The sequence below is a fragment of the Rutidosis leptorrhynchoides genome, chromosome 8 (assembly GCF_046630445.1).
Source record: "Rutidosis leptorrhynchoides isolate AG116_Rl617_1_P2 chromosome 8, CSIRO_AGI_Rlap_v1, whole genome shotgun sequence".
NCBI classification, from domain to species: domain Eukaryota; kingdom Viridiplantae; phylum Streptophyta; class Magnoliopsida; order Asterales; family Asteraceae; genus Rutidosis; species Rutidosis leptorrhynchoides.
The window spans coordinates 2,630,273-2,638,176 of record NC_092340.1 but is presented as its reverse complement, the minus strand read 5'-3'; positions in this window follow the sequence as shown (position 1 = coordinate 2,638,176).

The following is a 7,904-nucleotide window of genomic DNA, read 5'->3' as shown; positions in this document are numbered from 1 at the left end:
GAAGGCTTTTATGGTCGGTATATATAATACTTTTGACCCCATATAAGTAGTGCCTCCAAGTCTTTAATGCAAAAACAACCGCGCCTAATTCCAAATCATGCGTCGTATAATTCTGTTCGTGAATCTTCAATTGTCTAGACGCATAAGCAATTACTTTCGTTCGTTGCATTAATACACAACCGAGACCTTGCTTTGAGGCATCACAATATATCACAAAATCATCATTCCCTTCAGGTAATGACAATATAGGTGCCGTAGTTAACTTTTTCTTTAACAATTGAAACGCTATTTGTTGTTCATCTTTCCATTCAAATTTCTTCCCTTTATGCGTTAATGCAGTCAAGGGTTTTGCTATTCTGGAAAAGTCTTGGATGAACCTTCTGTAGTAACCAGCTAGTCCTATAAACTGGCGTATGTGTTTCGGAGTTTTCGGGGTTTTCCACTTTTCAACGGTTTCAATCTTTGCTGGATCCACCTGAATACCTTCTTTGTTCACTATGTGACCAAGGAATTGAACTTCTTCTAACCAAAATGCACACTTTGAAAACTTAGCGTACAGTTTTTCTTTTCTTAGCAACTCTAGCACTTTTCTCAAATATTCTTCGTGCTCTTGATCATTCTTCGAGTAAATAAGTATGTCATCGATAAAAACAATGACAAACTTGTCAAGATATGGCCCACACACTCGGTTCATGAGATCTATGAACACAGCTGGTGCGTTAGTCAATCCAAACGGCATAACCATAAACTCGTAATGACCGTAACGCATCCTAAAAGCAGTCTTTGGGATATCATCCTCCTTCACCCGCATTTGATGATATCCAGAACGTAAATCGATCTTCGAATAAACAGACGAGCCTTGTAGTTGATCAAATAAGTCGTCGATTCTCGGTAGTGGGTAGCGGTTCTTGATGGTAAGTTTGTTCAACTCTCGGTAGTTGATACACAACCTAAATGTACCATCTTTCTTCTTGACAAACAAAACATGAGCTCCCCATGGTGATGTGCTTGGTCGAATGAAACCACGCTCTAAAAGTTCCTGTAACTGACTTTGTAATTCTTTCATTTCGCTGGGTGCGAGTCTGTATGGAGCACGAGCTATTGGTGAAGCTCCTGGTACAAGGTCTATTTGAAATTCAACGGATCGATGTGGGGGTAATCCCGGTAATTCTTTCGGAAATATATCGGGAAATTCTTTTGCGACGGGAACATCACTGATGTTCTTTTTTCAGGTTTAACTTCCTCGATGTGTGCTAGAATGACGTAACAACCTTTTCTTATTAGTTTCTGCGCCTTCAAACTACTAATAAGATTTAATTTCGCGTTGTTCTTTTCTCCGTACACCATTAAAGGTTTTCCTTTTTCACGCATAATGCGAATCGCATTTTTGTAACAAACGACCTCTGCTCTCACCTTTTTCAACCAGTCCATGCCAATTATTACATCAAAACTTCCTAACTCGACTGGCATTAAATCAATTTTAAACGTTTCATCCCCCAGTTAAATTTCTCTCTCCCGACATATATTATCTGCTGAAATTAATTTACCGTTTGCTAATTCGAGTAAAAATTTACTATCCAAAGGCGTCAATGGGCAACTTAATTTAGCACAAAATTCTCTACTCATATAGCTTCTATCCGCACTCGAATCAAATAAAACATAAGCAGATTTATCATCAATAAGAAACGTACCCGTAACAAGCTCCGGGTCTTCCTGTGCTTCTGCCGCATTAATATTGAAAACTCTTCCACGGCCCTGCCCATTAGTATTCCCCTGATTCGGGCAATTTCTAATAATGTGGCCCGGTTTTCCACATTTATAACAAACAACGTTGGTATTACTTGCTGATGTGGTAGCACGGGGTTACGAAATAGTGTATATTTTTAATACGGAATGCTACAAAATTTAACAAGTTTTAATTAAATATTTACAAAATGGATATACCAAAACCTTGCTACAACACAATAGGCAGTGTACCTAGTCGCGAAGTAGTATAGTTTTTAGTAAGTCCGGTTCGTTCCACAGGGAGACGGGCTTATGAAACACTTTATTTTTATATAACAATATATAAATATAAATATAAAAAGGGGGGTTTTACCGTTTAATGACCGGTTTGTCGATTTTATATTTTAAAGTCACAATTAAAAGCTAATGCAAAATATTAAAAATAACTAAAAACTTAATTTAAAGAGTAAAGTAAATGACGATAATTAAAATGACAGAAATTAAAGTGCGAAAATTAAAAGTGCAATTAAATATGAAATAAAAGGGATTATGCTTATTTAAACTTCCATAATCATGATGTTGGGTTTATTAATTTTAGTTTTATGCCCATGGGTTAATTGTCCTTTGTCCTGGATTATTTAATATGTCCGTCTGGTTTTTGTCCATAACAGTCCATCAGTCATAAATATAAAGTGCGAGTGTCCTCGTCAAATTATCCTTATACCCGAAGTTAAATATTCCAACTAATTGGGGATTTAAACTGTAACAAGATTTTAATACTTTGTTTAATAATTACACCAGGATGTCGACTGAGTGTAACCCAAGGTTTTAATATTTTGTTATCAATTATACCAAGTGTCCTTTGTACATAATTTCACCCCTGTTTTAATTATTCTAGTGGCTATTAATCCATTCCCGTGTCCGGTTAAATGAACGATTATTCGTACATATAAATACCCCGCCCATCGTGTCCGATCGAGTGTATATGGTAATTTATAGGGACGCCCAATTGTAAATCTTTATATTAACATTAACAAACTATCATTTAGTTAAACAAATATAAAGCCCATTAATAGCTCATAGTCTAATTTCCACAAGTGTCGTTCTTTTGTCCAAACCCCAATTATGGTACAAAGTCCAATTACCCAATTTTAGTAATTAGCCCAACATCATGATTACTTCGGCTCAAATAAGCATAATAATAACTTAGTTACGAGACATTAATTTAAAAAGGAGAACATAACTTACATTGAGTATTTATCGCGTAGTGTTACACGGACAGAATTTCGACTTCAAAAACCCGTAAAATAACCTTTACATAACCCGAACTAATCTAATATAACACTAATCTATACTATATATATATTTATATATATATATATATATATATATATATATATATATATATATATATATATATATATATTTATTATCTTATGGAGTATTATTATTATTATTTGTGTGTGTTGTCTGTAAAAACGAACGAAAACTGTCAAATTTATAGACCAGGCCTGATTCTGATCCTCATGCGACTCGCATGGGAAATAGCCTTCTGGCCATGCGAGTCGCATGGCCACCCTGGACAGCTCACATTGATTTGTCTCATAGCTTGCCGACATAATATTAAATATAAATAAAATATAAATAATTTTAATAATTATTTATATATTATATTATATTTATATGCATAGTAGACTAGATATTTTTGGTCCGTTGCATCGCGCGTTTCTTCTTGGCTCGGGTCCCGGTTCCGGATTTTCGGACGTCTTCGCGTATTATTTTATATCGTGTACTTTGCGTTCCGCAACTTGTACTCTTGTCATTTTTAGACGTCCTTCATAAATATTTTGAACCTTTTTGATTGAATCTTGTACATTTGAGCATTTTGGACCTTTTTGTCTTCAAATCTTCGTTTACGCCTTTTGTTTTCGCACTTATTAAATATAAACGAATATTACTTGAATATGGAACAATTACAACTAAAATCTTGTCTTTCTTGGGGGATAATGCTATGAAATATATGTTCCTTTTTAACCTTATCAATATCCCCACACTTGAGCGTTGCTTGTCCTCAAGCAATACAGTCTTGAAATAGGATAATACAAATCACTTCTTTATTCTTCACACTTTATACATCAGTGATTTTGATAGATCGGTATAAACAATGATAGTAACGATGTGGTTAAAGGTGGGTGTGTCTTTTATAGTTGCCTCGGGTTTAGGTCAACGACACTGGCAATCAAATAGCCGATTTACTTTCGGTTTCCAAAGCAAAGTGCACATTTGAAAGGCGGTTTACAGTCCCACATGACTTATAAAAATGTAGATCCTTAAGAAAATTGGATCTTTATGAAAACATTTGATCTTTTGAAAATTCAAGCTAGATTTTATCCTAGACAAGTTTTCTGATTTAATCCATTCTTTGGTGTTGCAAAATATATTTGTGGATCAATATTTTGGCTTAAAACTTTTAGGTTCGTGTAATCCACTGCTATCCTGGTATCGGAAAGCACACATCCAGTTTACTTGTTCCGTATATTACCTTTCGGTAAACTACCGTCCGGTTGTAAAGGAAAGCGATGAACAAGAAACTGTTAAGGCAATGTCTAATGACATGCATTTGTTCATGGTCTAAAAACGTGTCGGATGCTAGAACTATCCTTGGTAGGAGCAATAGTAAAGATCATCCTATGATTTTTCGGTCTGGCACAAGGTCCTGTCTCTGACCATGCTATGCAACCACCGTTCTTACGGTTGACACCCGATTTGGTTCAGGTGACCTAATGAATTCTAGGTGAATTCCTAGGATTTTACGTTCAATGGTAATGAACGCATTGAAAATGGGTTTTCAGAAAACAAATCGGTTTGTATTTTTGATCAAAATATTTTCTCGTTCAAGCTCGAGTTTAGATATCATCGAATTCCATGAGTTTGTAATTCTCAATCTTTAAGGTCAATCTCAAGGATTGAGTAATATCAGGCTTAAAAGCTGATTTTTAATCTTTTAAGGAGATTATCCTTTCTGGGGATCTGATTCATTAGTCTTATCAAGCTAATTTGCACGGTGCCCCCCATTGTACGAGATAAATCCTTCTCATGGTTAGGATAAATCTGACCACTTGGCGACCCTGTTTGATGCTGAGGTCCGTGGATTTCCAGCCGATTTTAGTGATGACTTTTCTAGATTTTTCGTCAACCTACAGCTGGTCTGGACGACAACTTCATGACCTAAATCAAGAAGCGCGTGTCTTTTTCGGAAGACTTTACTTCCTTTTAATGATGGAATTGATTCATCGTGTAGATCCATCTTTCATTACAGTAAAATGGGTAAAACAGTTAATTTAGTCCAAAACAAAAACACCTGCAATAACTTTACAGAAACATATGATAGATAGTTTTTAATAACTTGGTATATTCTCCCCACACTTAGTTTCTTTCTTTGCCTTGTTATTTTCCTTTATTCCATTTTAAATGAATTCAAGCGTTTTGGGTTGTTTCTCAATTTATGTCCTTTTCTAGGTAACGATAATTTCGGTATTAACACCTAGTTTTCATCGTTCATAAATATGTATAAACATGATTTTAAATTTATTTAGTTGAAAATTTTTCAAATTTTCACAAAATTTGGCAAATAAACCAAGTGTAAACCCGAGAGAATTTATAACCCTTCCCCACACTTGAGATCATGCAATGCCCTCATTTGCATGAAATCAGACTCTAATTATAAATTCATGAGGGTGATTAGTGTAGAAAAGTGATTAAGAATACCTAGTTTGTACTTACAAAGCTCGTCGAATGATAGATGGCGCGCCTCATCGTTCCTTCCTTTTTGTTTTATCACACATGTTTTTCTTCAAAAATGGTTGCTTTTCTGAACTGTTTGCTAATTTTTTTGAAAATACATATTTTACCCTAACTTATCATGCATGGTTATTAACGAGTTATGCACTAACCCGAACCCCTATTTTAACGTTAAGTGGGGTTAGACTTCCCCACACTTAGCTGACGACATGTGAAGTCGGTAGAATAAGTTCCACGAATTAGAATAGTGAGCCAGTTATTTATATCTCGGGTGGTGTATAATATATCAATGGGTTTAAAGTTTAGACTCACCCGATCGTCACTACTTAATTCTTTTTTAAGTGTAGCTTTTAGTAAATGGATATGTCTCTTTTCTGGTTCTTGGTCAAATGGATCGATATACACCGACATACTTATATCTATAGGGTGGACAATTTCTAATATTTCCTTCCGTTCATTCTCGGAATCAAAGGTTTCACCTCTATTACCCAATTGGGTGAAATCCGAGGTGTCATTATCTATTACAGCTCGTGGTTCATCTTCAGTAGATGACTCGTCTATTAAGAATATTGGGTTAGGAGGTTGTGGAATGGTGAAGTTCGGTTTGGTCTCGGGGGTAAAATTTTCAACGTTATCGTTTTCCCAAGAGTACCAATTTGTTACCCTTACATCTTCTTCGTCGGTAGAGGCTAATGTGTCGATATGTTGTGAAATTGGTAAGGCTGAATAAGAATTATCATCGGGATAGTTGGTGATTTCGGTGCTCTCGAATTCATCAAAATTCGATGATTTGAGATTTTCTTGCACAATACTCCTCAGATCAACAGGTGTGTAATCTGATAGAGTTTCAGCTTGCCTATTTACAAACTCTCTCATTTGTTCCTTTTGAGCATCAAGTTCTTCGAGTTTGATTCTCATATAATCTAAAGAATCTTCAAGTTCTTCTGGTTGTTGAGTTTGAATATCTTCTTGGGAATAATCCCAATTAGAATTGTGTTCTTCATAATCGTTCCATTCAGGTTCTGTGGGTGCGTAATTTTCAGTAGGAACGTAATAGTAACATTCCCATGTTGAGTGATAATCTCCACAGATTTCACAACCAGTTATTGTTTCGTCGTTCGCGATCCAAGATTGACTGACCGAATTGTCATCAACACTCGGTTGAGAGTATTGATTTAATTGATTTTGGAGTTCAAAAAGAGTTTCCAAGGCCTTGTTTTCAAAATTTTCCATTTTATTGCGATGGCCAAATTTTAGCTACAATGTGGTGCATTCACGAATTATCCTATTAGTTATAAAAATAGAAAAACTTATATAAGTTGTCCAATTAATAGACTTTTCTGATTTTGCCCACGTTTCGAATAGCCAAAAGATGCAGCAGGTAGCCAGGACCCTTTAAATCGGAAGCCCACAACTAGCCACTAATAAATCCAACTATTACTACGAACCAGAAAAATGTCAACGTCCATTAATTTAACCGCTTAAATAATTTTTCTTTCTGTTTGAGATATTAGATAAGAAATAGAGAAAATTCTAGGTCCTAAAAACTAGAGTGTCGAGAAAATAGAAAGAAATAGATTGCGCGTCGAAAAGTGTCGAAAAATAAAAAAGTAGAAAAATAGACGTCGAAAAATAAAAGTAAGAAAGTCGTACGAAAAATGGCGTCGCAAAATTTTAAAGCACCTAAATCTTAGTCTAAGGAATAAGTACTTAAGGGATTTTACGGCAAACCTAAAAATCTAGAAATATAAAAATAAACTACGGCAAAATCTATATTTAAAACTAAGTACGAACGACAAAATACAAATATTACGCTAAACGACTAAAAGATACAAAATATAAAAATATATAAAAAGTTGAGAAAAAGAATAATTTTTTAAAAAAAAAATATTATTTTTATATTATTATTTATTAAAGATATTAATTTATATATTAATAAAACTAATTAAAAGTAAAATACAAATTAATTAAGAATTAAAACTAATTAATATTAAATTAATAAACTAATTAGGGTTTATATTAATAATAATAAATAAAATACCGTATTTAATGCGAAAGTAGGGTTGTATGTGGCCCTGTCAGACCCCTCATGCGACTCGCATGGGGTTCAGGCTAAGGGTCATGCGAGTCGCATGACCTCCAGAGCCGGTTCAAATGAGGGGGGTCAAATGACAGGCTCAACCGTATTATTTATATTTATTTATATTTTCTGTTTTAAATATTAAATAAAATATATATATAATTTAAATAAAAACTTAATATTTTTATAAAACTAAAAATAGAAATATTTGATAATTTTATAAATAAAAATCTTAAAATTATATAAAAATATATATTTTTTTTTTCTTTTCGGTTTTAATTTTTTAAATTTTTAGATT